The following is a 21,488-nucleotide window of genomic DNA, read 5'->3' as shown; positions in this document are numbered from 1 at the left end:
CTTGAACTACACAACACTGCTGCGGCAGATTCGCTACAGCCTTCGTCGATGGCAGCCATACTCGCTTCCCTGGCTGGGCCGTGTTGCAGCCATTAAAATGACAGTGCTACCTAAACTCATATATATATATATTCCAGACCTTCCTGTGACCCCTCCCACTGAGGTGCTGAGGGCATTGCAGACAGACATAGAATGCTTCATCTGGCGAGATCAGCGACCCAGGATGAGCATAGGCTTAAGTTATAGAGCCCCAACAGAAGTGGGATTGGCGATCCCAAATCTGCAGGGGTATTAATGGGCAGTGCAATTGTGGGCTCTGTTCGAATGGTCTCAGCCGTAGTACGAGAAACAGTGGCCGTTCATGGACAGGGCGCTAGCTAAGCAATCACTGTTGGGGGTTCCATTCCTCTCTAAATCAGCTAGACCGCGCAATTTGTACCTATCCAAGGTGACACATTCCACCATGGCAGCTTTGGACAGTGTAGCTGTCTCACGGGGACTTAGTTTAGTTTCGTTTATAGGCTTATATAGCGCATGAATCACCCAAAAAAGGGTATCTCGGCGCTCGTGGATTTGCAGAAGAAGTAGATGTAGTGGGCTGGTCTAAAAAAGGGCTGTTTGCAAGGCGTTTCTGAATTTCAGATGGTCTGGGCATTGTCTTAAGGCAATTGGAAGTTGGTTCTATAAAACTGGTGATTAATATGAAAAAGCCTTTCCTCCTCTTCGTGTTTTTTTGATCCTGGAGATTTTGAGCAAGGATTTTAAGCTTGATCACAGGTCCCTTTGGGGGGTATACTGTTGGAGCCTCTCTGCCAAGTAGGAGGGTCCATTTCCCCATATTGCCTTGTGTGTCAGGCAGCAGATCTTAAACTTCACACGTTTCCGCACTGGTAACAAGTGTAGCTGGTGTAGAAGAGGGAGTGAAGCTGATCTGTGGGGGGTGTTTAAAACTAAACGTGCTGCAGTATTTTGCAAAATCTGAAGGTGGTTTATTGAGGACTCGTTTGCTGCAATCAGTAAGGCATTACACTAATCTAATTTGCTCAGCACCAGGGTTTGGATCAGGGTCTTTCGCACAGGATCGGGAAGACAGGTAAGGACTCTCAGCAGGCCTAGCACATGGAAGCATGAACCCACCGTATGTGTTACATGCCCTTTCATTGTTAGGGTCTGTTCAAGACGCACCCCTAAGTTCTTTGCTGTTGTTTTCGGAGACGGGGCAGTTCCCAATTCTTTCGGCCGCCAATCTGGAACCCATAGTAATGGGGCTTCTCCGAAGAGCATGACTTCAGTCTTTCCGGCATTCAGCTGTAAGAAGTTGTTTCTCATCCATTGCGAGATGGCCAGCATGCCGGAAGAGAAGGTGGAATGGGCTGTCTGGGATGACTTATTAAAGGAGAAGGTAAGTTGGGTGTCATCTGCATAGGATATTGGGACAAACCCATAGTTCCTTACATCATTCCTGTTCTCCAATCATGCCGATAGTCAACAATTCCGACTTCTCTCCGGGTATGGATGAAATTAACTTTGCGCAGTTGTCAAAAACAGGATGTCGCTTCGGTAGGCCACTTTTTCGACATAGAGGGGCCTTTGTCTTTTGGCGATCTGCGGTCACAATATAGCCTTACTGAAAATGAATGCTATCGGAACCAACAGATTAGGCACTGGGCTTTGCAGCCAGAGGTATGAAACGGGGCAGAGAGACAGCTCACGTCTTTTGAAAAATGGCTACTCACCAGACACACGGATGATTGATTGACCACGGATCTTTAAAAATTAATCCGGGGAGGTCCCAGTCATGAGAAAACGCCTAGTCAGCAGAGATGGGAGAGGGAAACTGGCACGACGGTCATGCAGAAGGAATGGCAGGACATCTATATCAGGGCACGCCACTCTGCACACAGTGTCGCTAACATAGAGACTGCAACGAAAATAACAACTTATTGGTACCTGACACCTCCAAAGCTTCACAGAGGCAATCTCGTGCATAGCCCCTTATGTTGGAGAGCTTGTGGGGCGGAGGGTACACTAACTCATCTACTATGGGAGTGCCCCCAGCTTTCCCACTACTGGCAACAGGTATTGGATGACATAGATTCCCACTTCCAGACTCAAAATCCTCGCTTCCCATCTTACATTCTCCTAGACCTGCCCAACCCCATTACCTTCCCGCTTAAATCAAGGAGAGGGAAACAGATGACATTAGCACTGGGGACGGCCCTACAAAACATCCTATCTCACTGGGGGAAAACAACAACTCCTACATATGTCAGATGGCTGCACAGACTGTGGGGAGTACTCAAAATGGAGAAAATCTCCCTCTCACTGACTAAACCAGGGGCCTCCTTTCATGACCTGTGGGGACTTATACTGTCACTATTGACTTCCGAATTCAAAGAACTCTCTTGCCCAAAATACTTGAGGCTCCCACCTCAGAGGGAATCTTCAACGGAGTGATCAACATAGGGCACACGTGGGTAGATGATCTGGGTTGGGGGGGCACTCGGTAATACCACTGCAACATACCTTGAGCTCCCATGGGGCGAGGGAGGGAAGAATTGGGGGAGAGAGGGAAGTTATGCTGTTTACTATGTTCTTGTCCTTTGGTACTAGTGCTACAGTCCGAGCTTCTCGATTTGCAGATCCTGTCGCCGGTTTAAAAAAATGTATGCCATGCTCATATGTTGTATGTCCATCTTAAAATCAATAAAGAGATTTAAACAAAAAAAAGGAAGGTTTATGCCTGGCAAGAGGGTTAACTTACCAGGTCAGCATTTCAGTTTAAAACTGCACACACAGGTTCTGCAGTGGCAGGCCTGAGACATTTTAAAGGGCTACTTGAGTGGGCATAATCAGATCTGCAGGCCCACTAGTAGCATTTAACTTACAGACCATGGGTACATGTACTGCACTTTACTAGGGACTTATAAGTAAATTAAATATGCCAGTTGTAGATAAGTCAATATTACTATGTACAAAGCAGACCGCACATGCGCTTTTGTACTGGTTAGCAGTGGTAAAGGGCCCAGAATCCTGAAACCAAGAAAAACAAATTCAGCAAAAAGGGGAGAATGAAGGTAAAAGGTTTGAGGGGGACCTTGCAGAAAGGGTAATTTCCAACAACATCTAATAGGTATAACATAGATTCTTCCTCTGGCTGAGGATCTAGAGGCAAAATTAATCAAACAACCTCTCTGGACCTATGAACAACTGAAGGAAATGTCGGGAGAAAATTAGGATTTAGTTTCCAACCCACTTTGTCTGGGAAAATCTTGAAAAATAGGTCTGATCTCCAAAATTAGCCTAATTCCTATATTCTCCTGGCAGAGGAAAAGACTACGAAAACACAACTTTAAGATTCAAGCATTTGAAGTCAACTTCCACCAATGGCTCAAAGGGAGACGATTGGAGAGCTTTCAACACCAATGGTATATCCCAAGAGGGAGAAGGACAAATCTATATTTTGCTCTTAAGAAAAAACTCTTCATAAGCTTTGCAACCAGAAGGTCGAGATGCTCCAGCTGGGAACTTTTTAAAACTTTCATCGCTGAACACTGAGACTGCAGAATCGAAGTAGCGAGACCCAGAATAAAACCATCTGACAAGAACTCTTACACTTTCATAGGGTTTGCTCAGATAAATAGAAAATCTTTATTCTCGCACCACTTATGAAAGGTATTCCAATGTCTAGAGTATGCCTTCAGAGTAGCAAGTCATCTGGATTGTTGAATCAATTCTACCACCTCCGAAGAACAACCCTTTGACAATAGACCATAGCTCTCAAAAGCCAAAGCCTGACGATGCGGTGCCTGCAGCATTATCAATCAATCAGTCAATCAAACAGGACTTATAGAGTGCTGCTAATCACCCGCAATGGTTTTCAGGTGTTGAGAACCCTGCTGCCAGGGAGGGTTCAGTTGAACAGCCAGACCTTGAGCCCTTTCCTGTTATTCCTATAAAGAGGATAAGGTCCAAAGGTGAAGCGGGAGGTTGTTCCAGGACTTTGCCTGTGAGGAAGAAGGGGAGACCTCCCTCTTAAATTGGCAGTTGCGGGGGGTGCATGAGGGAGAGGGATGCAGAGCACAGGTGTCTGGTGGGTTGGTGGAAGTGCTGGCTGTGGTTGATGTATGCTGGTCCTTAGTTGTGTAGGGCATTGTAGATGTGGATCATCACCTTGAATTGACATCTATTCTGAATGGGGAGCCAATGGAGTTCTATGAGGTGAGAGGTGATGTGGATCTACTTAGAGAGGTTGAGCCTGGTCACTGCATTCTGTATGGTTTGGCGTCTTTTCAGGGGGTGCAAGGTGATTCCTACATAGAGTGCTTTGCTGTAGTCCAACTGGCAGGTGACTAGGGCTTGAGTGACGGTTGGACTGGTGTGGACGGGGAGCCATTTGAAGATCTTACAGAGCATGAGAAGAGTGAGGAAGAAGGCGGAGGAGACTGCGTTGAACTGGCTTTTCATGGTGAGGTTGCTGTCCAGGATGATGCCAAGGTTGCAGGTATGGTCTGTCGGAGTGGGTGAGGGTCCTAGTTCGGAAGGCAACCAGAAGTCGATCTATGTGGGGGTGTTGTACCTGAAGATCAGCATTTTTGTTTTGTCTGTGTTGAGTTTCAGGCAGTTGTCTTTCATTGAATCTGTAATGCTCGTCATGTACCTGGGGAAGTTCTCCATTGTGGTGGTGGGGTCTTCTAATAATAAGAGGACGAGCTGGGTGTGGTCGGTGTAGGATTTGATGTTTAGTCTTTGGGTTCTGACTATGTTGGCTAAGTGTAGGGCTGGGGGACGAGCCTTGAGGGACACCACAAACAATGTTCTTTGGTTCAGAATTGAAGGGTGATAGGTGAATTCTCTGGGTTCTTTCAGTGAGGAAGGAGGCAATCCATTTGAGGGAGTCTCCTTGGATTCCAATGTGGTGATGCCTCTTGATGAGGGTATGGTGGAATATGGTGTTGAACACTGCTGAGATGTCGAGGAGGATCAGGACTGCCATTTCTACCCGGCCGAGAAAGATTCTGATGTCATCGGTGGCAGTGATAAGGACCTTTTCAGTGCTGTGGTTGGTGTGGAATCCAGATTAGGAGGTGTCCATAAGATTGTTGTTCTTGAGGTGTACCCTGAGTGCGCGGTTGATGGCTTTTTCTAGGCCTTTGGCGGGGAAGTGGAGAAGAGAGATGGCACAGTAGTTCTTGTGTTCATTGTGGTCAGTGGATGGTTTCTTGAGAAGGTGTTTGACTTCTGCGTGTTTCCTTTCTTTAGGGAAGGTGGCGGTGGTGAAGGAGGCATTGAAAATGGCATTGAGCTGGTTGCTGATCATCTTTCTCCAGAGGTTGACAAAGTCATGGGAACAGGGGTCCGTGGGTTCTACTGAGTGGATGAAGTTCATGATGGCTATTGTGTTGCGTGTGTTGAGCTGGTCCGAAGTGAGGAGCAGGTGGTTGGGGTTTGCATCTATGGGAGTGATCCAGCGGGTCTAAAGAAATTCAGTCTCATATGATTAAACTCTACATCACAATACTCACCATTTATTTATATAATTAACTCTAGGTCCATTCTCGACCGAGACTTGTATTTTGACCTACTGAATCATATGACCTAATTAATCAAATATAGCAAACACTTTAATTAAGTCACATAAATAGGCAATGGATTAACTAATGGTAACTCAAAGAAACGATCAAGACCAGCTTGTCATTTCAAAATCTATTTTATTAATTTTATTTCAAAGCAGAAGCATTACTCTTTGATTAGCAAATTTTATTTCAGCAAATTAATTCATTAATGGCACAACAGACTAGCAAGTTCGAACCAACATCAGCCTGAGTAAAAAGCTCAAACAGTTATTTATTTACTTCTCCATAACCTATTTCCCTAACTTAGCTAAAGAAAAACCCTGCAAGTAAGAAAAGTCTCTAAGTCTTATGTGAAAGGGAAATCTGGCAGCGTCTCTGGAGCACAGGAACGAACGAACAGTGCTCTTAGCAAGGGGGCAATTCTTATAGTATTTTCCTATCTAAAACTAACTAAAAGAATACAAATATTTGAGCAGAACAAGATTTAATTGGTCAACGAATGTCTTCTGATGCGGTCATCCGACTCTCGCATAGCCAGAGGCACGTTTTTTCAAAAGTGCCATTGTCTATTAGTTAATGTCACCAGCAGCTTCCGTGGAAAGTTACATTTGACAAATACCAATATCACTTCCTTCGTCCGCTCAAGCTTTTTCCGCTGCCGAACGACAAATGCGGCCTTGACCATGAAGCAATCTGAACCAAATGTCCTAAGCTTCCACACAGCCTTTGTTTGCAAGCCTTTCTCCAAGAATTAATGTAGAAAAACATTTTCACATTCCAACGTAGCTGGCAAGGCCCACTTTGGCTAAGTTTTTCGGACGTCCATTTTAGAAGTAGGCCACAAGCCTTTTAGCGTGAGGGTGGGTCTAGTATGCAAGGAAAAACAAGACAATAATTAATTCAAGAAATAATAATTATTCTGTTACCCACCCCTTCTACTAAAATTAACCCATTAACTATGTTACCTAGTTTTGCATACAAACAAATAAACAAACACAGACACATGAGACGACAGTACGTAAACAAAAGCACATTTGAAAGAATGCACATACTATTATTTTCAAAACAGCCGGTTAGCAAATAACAAAACAAGAGACAAAGTAAATATATTATTCGAAGCAAAATAACAAACATGACAAGAGCACAAATGATTAAACCCGCGTGTTGGTGATGGTGTATACTATTCTAGGTTGAGTCAGTAAACATGCAAATCATGCGACACACATTAGTAAAAATAAAAATCATGAGAGTTTCATTTGTCACAAACTTTTCAGAAATAAATCCGAAAGTCCGCTCCATCAACTCCCTCATCTGGTGATTTAAAAATCACCAAACAAAACCCAAAAATGTATACTAAATTTTACTTTTACTTTTAGAAATGACATAATGATTTCTCTCAGTGTTAGTAAGTCTAAACTCCTGTCTCATCAGTCTGTCTCTGTTTGGAACTATCATGTTGAGTCCTATGGAACTCATCCATTTCTATCTCCTTCTCCTGAGCTTTTCTGAGTTTATAAATTCTTTTCTTTTCCCTCACATGCTTCTTTCTTTTGTGAATCATGCAACTAATTTTCAACAAAATAACTATAACAGGGTAGAGTACTTTGCCAATAATTGAGCTGCCAATGTCAGCAAACCATTCCTTGATTGCCCCAAATCTTTTTGCCAAACGTTCAGAAAAACTGTCATCTTCCATAGGTTTTATTTCAGTATGAAATTCTGTAATATTCTTAATTAATGATTCAATATTCTGGCTTTTATCTGGGATATATGTACAGCAGTGCTGAACATGCAAAATCCCGCAGACTCATCCCTCTTTTGCTAAGAGGATATCTAAGGCAAGCCGGTTTTGCATAACCATGCTTCTGGTAGCAATGAGCTCTGAATTGACCAACTGGAAACCACTTGCAGCATCAGTGGACAATCTATCAACAATTGTGGAAACTTTTCTGATTTTTATTGCATTCAGAGTAATTCCCACCATAGGTATTATTGCACCAAAAATATCTCCCATAATTTCTGAAAAACTTTCTCTTTTCATCCTATTCAGGTGTTTGCCAATTTCAAATGATCCTTCTCCATTTCTGTCAACATGGAAAATTTTAGGAAAGACAAGACCAAGGTAACATGTGCCATACCAATGGTCGGAAGACTGAAATATGCTTTATTTCCACAAACAAAATAAATCCCTGGGAAAATTGGGTCTTTGACACCTTTAAATCCCCAACCCCCAATAATTCGATAAGTGTCTTCACATTGACTAGCACCAACAAAATAGTTATCATATAGCGTATTATCTCTTCTAATACAAAGCTTTCCACTAACTGGTTCATCTATATGAATGGCAGCAAATCTATTTTCACCATTAAGTTTCTCATCTTCTATCTGCCAAAACTTTGATTTAGTTTGTTTCAGCATTTCATTCCTCTTATAAATTGCTCTTCTCTCCTCAACCTGATCAAGGAAAGATCTTTCTTCATCCCTCATTTTGCAAGTTAAATTATTCTTGTACGCATATTCATAAGTTAATTCGTTTGTAACCAGGAAAAAATCCCTCATCTGTTTGGCAGGCTTGACCTTGTTAAGACTGTTCACAACTTTCAAATTAGCAAAGATCTCTTCAAAATCTGAATAATAGTATTCCAGACGACCAGTTTGATAGAACAAGCTCGATATAACACTGCATGTTATTCCATAAGTAAGGGGAAGCATATTGTACTTAACCCCTTCAGAAACAGAAGTAGGAAGCTTAACACATACATAACAATCCTTAACATCCATGACTCTAACATATTCTGAAAGAAGTCTGGAAAATGAATTAGTAGAAAAATCTCCAACTGATCTGTCCTGATGGACATCTGGTTTATGCTGAATGATTCTGTTAGTTTTGCCTGCAACATCATGATCAACTTGTTTTGTTTCAGTTTTGCTTGTCATATTTACTCTAAAATGCTCCCTATCAATTCCAAAAGGGAAAATGACTGCTAAAATTAACCAAACTAAAATAATCAAAATAACACGAATAGAAGACATTTTACAACACCTTTTAAGAATTGCACATCTAGAAATATCAGCGTTAGGCATTTTGCTTGCTCAAATAAAACAAAAATGTAAACATTTTACAGAAAATTTACAGAATTAATATGTATAATAACAATAACACCTCCCCTTTTAAACATTTTTTTTTAGTAACCCTCTAACAGCTTTTCTTCGACCTTGTGTCCATGAAAGTATTCAGGTAACACAATTTCTTCGACCTTGTGTCACCTAACACAATTTCTTCAGCCTTATTCCAAAAAGGAAACTAACCCTAACTGCAATTAAACCTCAATCATTGTCACTATTTTCTTCCAAATCCTCTTGGCTACTGCTTCTCACTTCAACTATCGGTGGTATTATCAAATAGGCCCTCTCTGGAGATTTATATTTTTGATTAGGCTTCAATGGTCTCTTACTTTTTCTGTTTATAACTTCAATTTTCTTTCCAACTTGTCCCTTTTTGTCTGTTTCACTTTTCTGACTTGTTATTTCATTGATCTGTTCTTTTGGTTTGTTGACCAATTTGAACTTCAAATCTTCTTTAGGCCAAACATCACCTTTTCTTAACAGTTTCTTTTTAGGCTCAATTTCATTACTTTCAGCTTTCCAAGCACTTTTTCTGAATCTTCTTATTTCAGATTTTTCATCACTGTCATCTGAGTCAGTTTCAGAGATTTCAATACTGTATCTAGGAACTTCTTTACTCGGCAGTTTCACTCCGTTGGGAACAACATCTCTGTAGCTGGTACTAGGTAATTCGTCTTCTTCTGGAATTACTTCTAACTTCCCAGTTTCAGTATTTCCGTTCCTGCTTTCAGAGCTTTCAATCTGCTTTTCAATACTCTCCTGACCTTGAATCTCTTCTGACACAGTTTCCTTTTCAGTTCTTTTGTCTAGAACATCTTCATCATTTTCTGAATCAACAACAACGATGTCTAGTTCTTTTTCATTTGATGCTTGTTTTACTACTGATTTTTCCAGATGTCGATCCTCAGAATCTGGATTTTCAGGATTCTCTTCCTCCTCAGAATCTGAATCTGATGTAGTTTCGTCACTGTCTTCTTCAGGGTTATCTGGTGCAGGTACACGAAGGGTATGGCTAGCATGGACCCACCTTTTCAAGCCCCTGCACTTAACAGCATTAGTTGTGACCAAAATCACTTGCCTTGCTTTCTGCCACCTGGGTACCAAACAGTTCCTTCTTCGATGAACTTTTTTTCTGACCCAGTCTCCTGGCAAAAGATCATGAGCTTGCTCCTTTTCCTTTGAAATCACATCTGTTCCCACCTGATGGAATACAGAGGTTACCACATCAGAGAGTTGCTTACAGTAGTCTAAAATTGCACTGTCATTTATTGCTAGCAACTTTCCAACTGGAATATGAGCCTGTCTCATTACTCTTCCCATAAGAATATCATGAGGACTAAGACCTGTTTTCTTGTCTGGAGTACTTCTCAAAGACATTACAACAAGTGGAAGAGCATCTGTCCACTTGATTCCTGTAGCTAGACACATTTTTGAAATTCTGTTTTTAATTGTCCCATTTATCTGTTCTACAACACCTGATGCCTCTGGTCTGTATGCACAATGCAGTTTCTGTTTAATACCAAATGCTTCACAAATTAATTCAATTAGTCTGTTTTCAAAATGTCTTCCGCGATCACTTTCAATAGTTACTGGAAATCCGTATCTAGGTATGATTTCCCTCAAAAGCAATTTTGCCACAGTGATTGAATCATTGTGAGGAGTTGGGAAAGCTTCGACCCATCTTGAAAACAAACAGACAATTACAAGAACATACCTGAGCTTATTGTGTTGAGGCATGTCAATGAAATCCATTTGCAACCTGGTAAAAGGACCACCCACCCGACCTATGGTTCCCATGCTTACCACTGTTTTTCTATTTGGATTGATTTGCTGACAGATCAACCAACGCTGGCAAAGTGACTCTGCGATGACCCTAAATTTTGGATTATACCAAGTCTCCCTGAACTGTCTGATCATTATGTCTCTTCCTAAATGACCTGGTCCATGGTACATCCGTGCCATATCAGCAATCAAGCAATTAGGCATAACAGGTCTTCCACCTTTGTACACCCAAATTCCATCTTCCTCTCGCTGTCTGCAATCTTCCTTGAGCCATGTATTTTTCTCCTCATCCTCAGCCTCATCTTGTAAATCTTTTACTCCCTGCCATGTCTCTACTACAGATATTAGCATGAGAGAATTCATTACATGTTCATTATTCCTCTCCCGATTAAGTGAAAGATTGTTCTTTGCACAATAATGTGCAGTCTCATCTGCGAAAGCATTTCCTTTAGTAATGTAATCCTGACCATTTTTATGTGCACCACATTTAACTACTGCTATTTTTTTCTGGTAATTGAATGCCATCAATTAGTCTTTTAATCAATTTTGCATTTCTGATCGGAGTCCCTGCAGATGTTAAATAACCTCTTTGAGACCAAAGCTGCCCATAATCATGGACCACTCCATATCCATACTGACTGTCAGTCACTATGGTAACTTTTTTCCCTTTTTCACAGGCACAAATTAAAGCAACCAATTCTGCTATTTGTGCTCAACGAATTCCTTCAAGAGTTGAACCTTCAACTATTTCAGAAATTGTGCAGATTACATATGCTGCTCTTAGGTTGCCCTCATCTGTTCTTAAACAAGAGCCATCCACAAAGTAAACAATATCTGATTCTGGTAAAGGTACATCTTTAATGTCCTTCCTGGGTTTGGTGCAGTTTTCTAAAACATCCAGACACTCATGTTCCACTTCATCATCATCATCAGGAGTCACATCTGGCAAAAGTGTGGCTGGATTGAGATTCAGACATCTCGCAATAGATACATTATCTGATCCCAGAATAACTTTCTCATATTTCGTTAATCTATTGCTAGACAGGTGTTGTGTCTTAATTCTGGTAAGAAGTGTTTCAACTGAATGTGGTACATATACTTTTACAGGAAATCCCATTATGATTCCTTCACTTTGCTCAAGACTCACTCTTGTTGCAGCCACTGCTTTTAAGCAACCTGGCAAAGCCTTTGCAACAGGATCAAGGACAGCTGAAAAGTAAGCTATAGGTTTTCTCATGTTTCCATGTTTTTGAATTAGAACTGACAAAGCACAACCTTCTCTTTCACTGCAATACAGTTCAAATTCTTTATCATAATCTGGCATACCCAGCACAGGCGCTTCACAAAGATTTTTCTTTAGCTTTTCAAAAGCTTCTAATTCTGTTTTTGTCAAAACAATTGGATCTTTAATGTCTGCTTTTGTTAATCTTTGTAAAGGTTTTGCAATAACTGAAAACCCACAAATCCATTGGCGACAATAACCAACCATTCCTAGAAACATTCTGATCTGTCTCTGAATTGTTGGTGGCTGTATTGCTCGAATCATTTTTATTCTCTCAATTGTCATTTGTCTAATTCCTTTTGCAATCCTGTGACCTAGGTATTTAACCTCTTGCTTGCAAAACTGTAGTTTTGCAGGCGACACTTTATGCCCTTCATCTGCCAGACGATTCAGAAGTGTAATAGTGTCAGTCACACAATTTTCTCTTGTTTTACCTGCAACAAGAAGGTCATCAATATACTGGACTAATGTTGACTCTCCAGGCAACTTTAGATCTTCCAGGGACTTTTTTAATAATTGATTAAAAATAGATGGACTCGGGGGCATGGCTTGGCGGGCGAAGATGGCGGTCGCAGCTTTGTAGAGCTCCCGCCGGCCCGGACTTAATCCGTTCCTTTATCCTGGCCCCCGAGCCCGCAGCTGGTACCCAGTGACTGGCATCGATTCAGGGGAGTCCCCTGCCTGCTCCGGTGTCTTGATTCTGCGCTTTTATTTCCCCTAAGACCCTGAAGTGGTGACAGCGACGTGCGGCCTGGTGACCGGCTGGAGACCGGGGACCTCGAGTTTCGAGACACCCAGCGGCGGTTGTGGGCGCGCGGGTGGTGGTGGCGTCCACTGCGCAGCCTTCGGCCCTGCTCTGCAGCTGCATCTGCCATCGGATCACAGAGGAGCCGATCATTTCTACGCCTCGGGCGGACACTCGTAGGCGACGAGGTGCGGTGGAGGCCTGTCCCGCCCTTGTGAAGCCGGGACCTCGAGTTTCGCGACTTCGGGCCGGTGCCGGCCCGCCCTTTTTCTCTTTGGGGACTCCTGCGCCGACGCTCCATTCCGGGGCCTGGGGCCTCCAGCGCTCGTAGCAGCTCCCGAGAGGCTACTGTGACCCGTCATGGGTGGTGTCCACCCCACCCAGTGTGCGGTCCGGACGAGCCCGAGATCGGCCATGACCAGGGCTGGTGGAGGCGGCCCGCCTAAGCATGGCCCTATTGATAAATTCACCGGGCCGAGCGGTGGCTCTGGGGCGGCCGGTGGCAGCGGCGGACCTGGGCCGGACAATGCAACGATCCTTGCGGCCATCACCCAGTCCCGGGACATGCTTGATGCTAAAATTGGGGCGGTTGGAGCGGACGTTACACTGCTGCGCCAAGACCTCCGCAACGCGGTGGAGCGGATCACCGAGACCGAATCCCGGATTACAGTGACCGAAACAGACATTGGTGCCCTGAAGAAGAGGATGGCGGAGGTGGAGTGTGTTCAGAAGACACTGGCGGCCCGGGTGGAGGATGCCGAAGGGCGCGCACGGCGGAACAACCTCCGCTTCATCGGCTTTCCGGAGCGGTGCGAGAACGACAACATGGAGAGGTTCTTGACCCAGTGGCTGGAGAGCTGGCTCCCCGAAGGGGCACTGTCCGCGTGCTTTGTGATCGAGAGGGCGCACAGGGCCCTTACCCAGCGGCCGCCGGAGGGTGAGCGTCCCCGGCCTGTTTTCGCCCGGCTGCTGAACTACCACGACCGCGATGTCATCCTGCGGGAGGCGAGGAACAAAGGCTTGCTCACCTATGACAATCATACCATCATGATCTTCCCTGATTACACGAAACTGGTGCAGCAGCAGAGACACTCCTTTGTGGCCGCTAAAGCCAAGTTGCGGGGCCTGAAGCTCCAATACTCCCTTCTGTATCCGGCCCGCCTGCGAGTAGTGTACCAATCCCGAACACATTTCTTTGATTCACCCGAGGAGGTGTTCCGTTGGACCGACGAAGCAGTTCGACTCAGGCCGCATGCCCAGCCGGGGCTGGACCCAGGCAGGTCCTAGGGATCATCGCCGGAGCGGACGAACCGCCCAAATCGAAAGGGACGACACCGGAGGTCTCGATCGCGGAAGCGGTCGGCCTCTGCCAGTGCATCGCAGGCTGATGGCGCGAGGGACTCGGAACACTCTGATACAGGCAGCTGAACATTGATGGGGACTGGACCTTGTTTGCCGGATAATGTGTTGCCCTACGTCGGCTGGTGAGATTGTTCTACTGTGACTTTATTCATGCCTGTCAATATACGTCTGAGGTATCCTGTGACTTTTATCGGGAACGCTGTGGGGCTCGGGAGGCGCCTAGTTTGGGCCTCAGACCCTCACGGTTGTGGGTGTTGTGGTGGGGGGGAGGTGAGTGTGTGCTGATTGGGGTGTTGGGATCCATTGGTATGGCGGGCCCTGGGCCCTCCGTTTTGGACCCGGGTCTCTCCATGCCGCGACAGATACTTCACAGTTCTATGAGGTATTGGGGTGGGGGGAGCGGGGCGAGGGGGGGGTGTTGTTTTCTTGCTGACGTTGGGGGGGACTCGGGCCTGGGATGGTCTGCTGAGCATTGGGGTTGGGGGGGTGGGACCACACGTGTATGTTGCTATTAATTTTGTTCCTTGGTGGGGTGCACCGGGGTGGTGCGGAGGGCCGGGCAATGGGTACTGTTTTGATGATGGTTGATTCTGCGACTGTGTCTCCTCATAAGGCCCTACGGGTTGTGACGTGGAATATGAGAGGGATGTTGGATAAAATCAAACGCAGGGCTGTGTTACGCTGGGGGAAACGAGAGACAGTGGATGTGCTGCTGCTTCAGGAGACCCACATGCTGGGTTCCAAGGTCCTTAGCCTCCAGAGATTCGGCTTCCAGCAGGTGTACCATGCGGGCTTTACTAGGGGCTCACGGGGGGTTGCTATCTTGGTCCATCGCAGGGTGGCGTATGTGCATGAGAAGCAATGGATTGATCCCCAGGGCCGCTACGTTTTCATTAAGGGCCTGCTGGGCACTGAGCAGGTAGTTTTTGGTAGCGTGTATGCCCCCCCTCCCCTGCAGTGGGCCTTGTCTGAGCGACTGTTTGCGCTGTGGGACGAGATTCCGGATGTGCTGACCCTGGTGGGGGGTGATTGGAACGAGGTTATGGATGCGGGCTTGGATCGCCAGAGGCGGGTGCCGGTTGTTTGTGGATCCCCCTCCTGCTGCTGCTCCCACCAGACTACGTGCAACAGTGGATAGCCTGGGCTGGGTTGATGTTTGGCGCCATTTTCATCCTGCTGAGCGTGAATTCACATATGTGTCGGCGGTGCATGGGTCCTTCTCGAGACTTGATTATTTGTTTGTCCCGGGTGCCTGTCTGAGCCGAGTCAGGGATGCTGTGATACTCCCCAGAGGCCTGTCTGATCATTCCCCCGTTATGGCTACTATAGCCCTCCCCTCGAAGAGACAGCCGTTTCGATGGCGGATGTCGTCCTGGCAATTGCAGCAGCCTGAGTATGTGCATCACCTGCGTGAGGCGATTGATCATTATTGGCGAGAGAATCTGGTGGACGGTGTGGATGCAGTGGTGGTATGGGAGGCGCTGAAACCTACATTGCGGGGTATCGACATTGCTTGGTGCGTGGCTGCTCGGCGGAAACATCGGGAGGCCATTGTGACCGCCGCCGCCCGTGTGGAGGAGTTGGAGCAGCGTGGCCGGGATGGGGGCGACGACGACACAGTACGGCAACTCCTGCAGGCCCAACAGTCGTACGCCTCGGTCCTCTACGACGAGGAAAGGCAGGCGTGGCTTGCCACGCGTAGCAGGGTATATCAGTGGGGCGACAAGTCCTGTACCATGCTTCACAGGTTGTGCCAGGCGACCTTCCAGCCCCTTGTGTTACCGGGTCTTACGGCGGAGGACGGCTCGGTTATGACGGACCCAGACATGCTCGCAGCTAGCTTCGCCCGCTACTATGAGACGCAGTACGCCCCCGGTGACATCCTGGAGATGGGTGAGATCTCCGCCTATCTCGACGACCTACTACCGCAGGCCGTCACCGACGAGACCAGGACCGCCCTGGACGCTCCGCTCACAGCTGAGGAACTCGGGGAGGCCCTTGGTCAGTTGAATACTGGAAAGGCGCCGGGCCCGAGCGGCTACCCATGCAAATTTTATAAAAAGTTCCACCTCCAGTTGGGGCCCCACTATCGGCGGGCACTGGAGGCGGCGCGGACCCGAGGGGAACTGCCGCCTGACTGGCGCCATGCCGAGATTGTATTCTTCTTGAAGCCGGGCAGGGCGCCGGACAGGCACGACTCATACCGGCCCATTTCCCTTTTGAACATCGAGGCCAAGCTTCTGGCAAAGGCCTTGGCGAACCGTTTATTGCACCACATTGCTGACCTGGTCCACCCAGACCAGGCTGGGTTCATGCCCCATAGGGCCACCCGACATAAAATCCGACGGGCACAGGCGGCGGTTGATGCCATGGGTACCCGGGGTGAGCAGGCGGCGCTCCTACTGGCGGATATGGACAGAGCCTTTGACTCTGTGAGCTGGGCATACCTATTTACTTTGTTGGCTCGCCTCAACCTAGGCCCAGTGTTCTTGTCGTACGTCCGCCTGCTCTACACTAACGTGACGGCCTCTGTCCGAGTGGCCGGGGCTACCTCCGGGCGCTTCCACATAGGCCGGGGCACTCGACAGGGCTGTCCCCTGTCCCCATATCTCTTCGCCCTTGCCATGGAGCCCTTGGCGTCGAGGGTGCAGGCGGATGCCCAGCTGCGCGGCTTTGTCTGGAACGAGGATCTGGTGGATAGGATCGCGCTGTATGCGGATGACGTCCTCTTTTTTCTTTCTGACCTGCAACGCTCGGGTCCCCGGGTTCTGGAGATCATGCGCGTGTTTGGTGAGATCTCGGGTCTCCGGCTCAACCTTAATAAATCGACCCTGTGGGTGCTGGGCGGCGGAGTTGTCACTGACCCCTGGGCTGAGGGACTGCGGGTGGCGACGGATGGCCTGAAATATCTGGGCGTTTTCTTATCGGAGTCGCGCGTGGTGGCTTGGGCTCGTGGTGTCCTGCCAGTGTGGGAACGAGTCCAGGCCGATGTCAAGGCTTGGTCCAGGATGCCGCTTACTATCTTTGGTAGATCGGCCATCTTTAAGATGGTGGCGCTCCCGCGTCTCCTCTATCAACTCCAGAATTTCCCGTACCCCGTTGGCCAGCAATGGTTCCGTCAAGTTAATTCTGTATTGGGACGCTTCCTGTGGGACGGCGGTGCGGCCAGGGTGGCGTTGAAGACATGCTTTTTGTCTACGTACTGTGGTGGCCTGGCCACCTCGGACCTCCTCTCCTACTACCAGGCCTCCCAACTACTGGTTCTTAACGAATGGTGGTACGGCGATAGAGGGGATCCGGCGTACGCCCTGGAACATTCGCTCATGGGCGATCACACGTTTCACACCATTCTATATTCGCCTCGCCTGCGCCGTGTGCTGCCATCGGTTACCAGAATAGTCTTTGCTGTGTGGCGGCAGACCCTGCGCCGCATGGGCTGGTGGGGCAAATTGACGGCCGAGACTCCACTTTGGCATAATGGTCTGCTCCCGGAGCTGGCGGCCCTGTCCGGCTTTGAGGGCTGGGAAGCCATAGGTGTTACGCAGCTGGGCCAGGTCATGTCCGGCACTACCCTCAAATCCTTTGAAGAACTCCGCGCGGAGTTCCAAATGCCTCAGTCCCAGTTCTTCCGCTACCTGCAGCTGCGACATGCCCTCACCCCGAGCATCGCCGGTCTGGATTCCCTGCCGGAGTTCAGCCCGGTGGAGGCTAAGGTGTTTATGGGGGATCTGGGGGACAGAAAGGTTTCCAGGATATATCAGACGTTGGTCATCCACTGCTCCTCTACCCTGCACTCTCTTCGGGCGGCGTGGGAGGTGGACATCGGCCCTCTCGGCGAGGACGATTGGAGGGAGGTGCTGGAATCCCCACGTGGAACCGCCATTGCTGTCCGGCTCAGACTCATCCAATTTAAATACTTGCATCGCGCCTACTATACGCGTGAACGGCTGTGGAGGGCTGGGCTGATTGCATCTTCGGAATGCTTGCGGTGTGGGGCAGTGCCTGGGTCCCTGATGCACACTGTGTGGACGTGCGGCCGGCTGACTGGGTTCTGGAGGGGTGTGTGGAGTTGTTTGTCCGAGGTCCTGGGCTGGGACCTTCCCCGTACTCACCGACTAGGATTATTGCACATTATGGAGGGGGTGGGGGGGGAACGTCTATAAGCGCCACTTGTTACTCTTGGGGCTTGTCGTGGCTAAGCGAGATTTGGCCCGGGCATGGAAGGCGGTGAGGGCCCCCCCCCCTGTCTGCATGGAAGGCTGGGCTGGATTATTTCATGGGTCTGGAGAGGCCGATCTTTGAGGCGAGGGGCTGCCCGCGCAAACACTACAAGATATGGAAGCGGTGGGCCGACTACCGAGGCCTGTCTTTGGATCCCCCAGCGGAGCAAGAGGAGGACATTTGACTACAGTGACATTATTGGCCTGAACGCAGCTAGGCTCTGGATGCACTACACCTGCATATTTTATTCTGTTGCTTTATATACACGTGTGGTAGGGGGGACTGGGGGGGGAGTTTTGGGGTTGGGGGGTCCGAGTTGTGGGATAGGGTGAGTACCTGGGGGGGTCTACATAATGAGCCTCTTCTTGGGTGTGTCTCATCACTTGCTGCCTCTGTGATTTGATGTACTGATAATGTTGTGGTGATCTCCGGTTATGGGGACGCCACGTTCTTACTGCTCATTTGCTCAATAAAATTGGTTTTGAAAAAAAAATAGATGGACTCTCTGTATACCCTTGAGGGATACGACACCATGCTAATATTCGATCCTGGAACCGAAATGCAAAAATTTGCTGGCTATCTGGATGTAAAGGAACTGTAAAGAAGGTATTACACAGGTCAATGACCGTGTACCATTCTGCATCATGTGGAATCTGATATAAATTTACTGCTGGATTTGGTACAACTAGACAGCAAGGAACAACTATTTTATTAATTCTACTCAGGTCCTGAACTATTCTGTACGTTCCGTTTGGCTTTTTAATACCCATAATCGGTGAATTACATGGGCTGCTCTCAATTTCTTTTAAAACCCCTTGCTTAATGAATTTCTCAATAACAGGAATTACACCTTCAATTGTTTCAGGCTTAATTTTATATTGAGGAACATTTGGAACATCTATTCCCTGTCTTACAGTAATTTTAACTGGGTCTACATGTTTCATTAAATCCATTTCATCACCTGTCAAATCCCAAATTTTTGGATTTACTGCTTCTTTCAGTTCTTCTGGTAGATTGTTTTTATCAAAAGCAGGAAACATTTTGTTTTCTTCATCAACCATTAACAATGTCAATTTGTACAACCCATCTTCTTCTAAGGTTTGAAGCTCAATACCTTCAGGTGAACAGTATATTTTACAATTCATCTTACACAACAGATCCCGACCTAATAGATTAACGGGACTGCTGTTACAGACAATAAATCTGTGTTTGTCTTTGTAATTTCCTATTTCTACATCTACAGGATTTGTCAGATTAGTTTTAATATGCTGGTTAGCTACACCAACAACCTGGATCGTATCACCCGAGAGAGGAAGATTTTCAATTTCCACTGAACTAACAGTAGAACGGGTAGCACCAGTGTCCACAAGAAAAGTGATATCTTTATCATTCACCTTACCGTTTACAAATGGACCTGACTGATCTACCTCTAGAGTGGCTTCAAGTACACACTCTTCTTCCCCCCTCAGGCACCGTCATGAGCAATCTTCCGAATCACTGCTCTCGTTTTCTTTTAACCAAAATTGTTGAGAAACATTTGATACATTTTGCAATCTTTTTACCTGTTCAGCTCCGCAGAAACCTGTTTCCGGATTGTATCTTTGTGTATTCATGCAATTTGGCAAAGGTGGCAGTGGAATTTGGCTTTGCTGAATGAATTGGTTCTACTGCTGATTCACTAACTGTCGCTGTAGCTGTTGCTGCTGACTTATTTCATTTAACTGTCGCTGAAGCTGTTGCTGTTGCGGCTGATTTATCTCACTCTGCATCTGTGGATTTAATGTTGAATTATTTAAATTTCTGGGCGGATTTTTACACTCGCGCTTCCAGTGTCCAATTTCCCCGCAATTAAAACAGGGTAGCTTTTGTTTTAATTCTTCAATGTTTATATTAAATTTTGGCTTATTTGTAAAATTCCCTTTAAACTTGCCAGGATTCTGGTTCTGCTGAAAATTTTTATTTTCTAAAGCTGCTATCTGTTGCTCAGCTACCTTCACTTGCACCCACATTGCCTTTTCCTTGAGTTTCTATTGTTTTGTATCTATCTCATCACTGCAATATTTTGTCTTCCTCAGGATGTCATCAACTGATAGTGCTTGCCAACCTACAATTCCAGTCCTAATCATGTCCCCTATTTCAGGTCTCAGGCCATAAACAAATCTGTAAATGAAGTGGCTCATGTCACTTTCACTTAATTTTTCATAGCCACTGTAATGTTTAAATACCAGGAGCAATCTTTCATAATAAGAATTAACTGATTCTTTTGGTTCCTGATTAGTTCTGTCAATTTTAACCCAATCTACCTATTTTGCAGGAATTTTGTCTTTCAGCCAAACAATTACTTTGTCATAGAAATCCATGACAGTGTCTGAAGGAGCACCTGTTACTCTATGCCGTTGTGGTTCCTCCTTCGGCCAACCCACAGAAATTTTGCATTCTGTCCAAAGATCTGACGGGACAACAATGTCAAAGAAACCATCAAGATCAATCCACAGAACTTTGGAAACTTTGATAAACCTGTCCTCCTGTCGATACCATTCCACTGGCTTTTCTCTGAGTCTAGGAAAGTCATTCGTAAATAGTAATATATCCTGTCTTGTCCATGGAACATGAACATAACCTCCACCAGCTATTTCTCTCATTGGAAATTCAGCAAAAACTTCTTCCCTGTCTCTCTTTTCTTCTTCTCTCTTTTTTGTCCATTTAACTCTCCATTTGCTTAAATCACCTAATCTTTTCAAGAACACAATTAATTCTTTTATGTGAGTTATTCTGCCTGTAGTATTAAGATTTTCTATATCCCTTTCAGAAAAATCCACTCTGTAATGCTTTTGTAATTGTTTCTGACGAGTTAAATCTATTTCCAATTCAGCAGCCACCTCTTCAAACTGTTCATATTTATTCTTGGTTTTCCATTGTATACTCTTGCATATAAAAAGCAATTCATTATCCTGATATTGTTTCAAACAATCAGTACCAATTGTGCCAATAATCAATTCCTCTAAATCTGCTTTTAATTTAGCAACATCAAGCTGTTTTGATTCAGGAATTTGTGTTAACTCTGTTCTATTTACAGAGCCAGAATCTGATTCTGCAACTGATGGTGTGACATTTGACAATCCTTAATTTAAAGTGAAATTTGGCATTGTTTTATCTTTATGAATCTCTGTTAATTCACAATAAAAATTTTCAGCCACTTTCTGAATTTCTGCATTCAAAGGATTCGCTAGTATCGACTGCCTGTTCTCATTTTGATCAAAAACTGGTACAACAGGACCAATCGTAACTGGAACCGTCACTGCTTTCATGCCTTTTGTCAATTGTTGAAATAATTCTCCCTTTGCCTTTAGATAATCTGTTGTATTTGGAATATCAGGCAGAGTCTTTTTATCAT

Source organism: Lissotriton vulgaris, chromosome 8, assembly GCF_964263255.1.
Source record: "Lissotriton vulgaris chromosome 8, aLisVul1.2, whole genome shotgun sequence".
Taxonomy (NCBI): domain Eukaryota; kingdom Metazoa; phylum Chordata; class Amphibia; order Caudata; family Salamandridae; genus Lissotriton; species Lissotriton vulgaris.
This window is presented reverse-complemented; position numbering follows the sequence as displayed.